The sequence below is a fragment of the Pteropus vampyrus genome, unplaced genomic scaffold (assembly GCF_000151845.1).
Source record: "Pteropus vampyrus isolate Shadow unplaced genomic scaffold, Pvam_2.0 Scaffold214, whole genome shotgun sequence".
In the NCBI taxonomy this organism is placed as follows: Eukaryota; Metazoa; Chordata; class Mammalia; order Chiroptera; family Pteropodidae; genus Pteropus; species Pteropus vampyrus.
Window position 1 is genome coordinate 888,682 of NW_011888995.1, and position 1,086 is coordinate 889,767.

Below are 1,086 nucleotides of genomic sequence, written 5' to 3' on the forward strand. Positions count from 1 at the left end.
GGGACCGGGAAACGCTTGGAGAAGTCACACCTGTTGCCTCAGCCCTGCGCGAGCCACCCTCCCAGCGCGCCCCGGCTCTTACCTGAGTGCGTCCACGGAGCCCGGTCCCCCAGCCAGTCACCTCTCCCTTTATATAGGGCGTGCAAACCACTCCCTCAACTGTCTCCCTCTCCCCAGCAGCCAGAGAAGTGAAACCAGCCGTCCTGGGGACAGAAACGAAACCGGAGGTTCCACGTGTTTGTGGATGACTCAACGCAGTGGACCCTGGGGGGCTCGTGAACGGGGAAGGGGCCGGGTCCACCCCAGACCCAGACCGGACGCCAGGGCTCCGGGGTGCGTCCCTAATCCGCACTGCTAACAAGTTCTCATGGGAGGCTGGAGTCGGGCCACCCTTGGAGATCCAGGGACTTGGAGCAGCGCCGTCCCGTGGGACCTTCTGCAGTGATGGAAACGTTCCATCCCCTGCTGTCCGATGTGGGCCTCATGAGGCCACCGAGCTTTGGCCATGTGGCTAGTGTGACCGAGGACCTGGGTGCCTTACTCTGTTTCATTCGAATTAACTGGAAGAGCCACTGGACGTCCGGGGCCCATTCCAGACCTCACCGGGGCACAGGAAGGTTACTCAAGGACGGGAGCTGAAGGTTCCCAGACGTCCTGCTGGCTTCATGCCTGAGCCGCACCAGACGGACGTCACCCTCTGTCACTTTCTCCCCTCGCTGAGTGCCGAATACCCAGAGAGAGGAATCCACAGCTTCCCACAATAGCTCTTCCCGGCATCGCTCCTGTCACACTCGGGATGGCTCCCCAGGCCTGGGGGGTTCTCGCCGTGCCCCACGGTTGTGACGGGAAGAGGGCGGGGCCCAGGCGGACGCCAAGTACCATTCTAGGAATTCAGAACGGAGCCAGCCCAGGCTGCCAAAATGCAGGAAACCCCCAAGGCGCCCCAAAGCTCCCCATTCCGCTGCCCGCTCCACGCCTGGGTGTGGGTGATCTAGGCATCCCCCCCGACTCCGGGACCCCGGGCCTGTGCAGGGTGGAGGAAGCAGGCGTCTGTCTCGTGTCCACCCCCGCGATCTCCTTTGAAAC

General features: G+C 63.2%; 1 protein-coding gene across 1 annotated transcript in view; it reads right to left on the reverse strand.

Moving 5' to 3' along the window:
• Positions 1–126, reverse strand: part of MX2 (MX dynamin like GTPase 2) — a 32,713-nt gene extending 32,587 nt beyond the window's left edge. Inside the window, exon 1 of the mRNA XM_023538202.1 lies at positions 83–126. The gene's annotated coding sequence lies outside the window, so the exon portion shown is untranslated. The remainder of the gene's footprint in view (positions 1–82) is intronic.
• Positions 127–1,086: the final 960 nt, after the last annotated feature.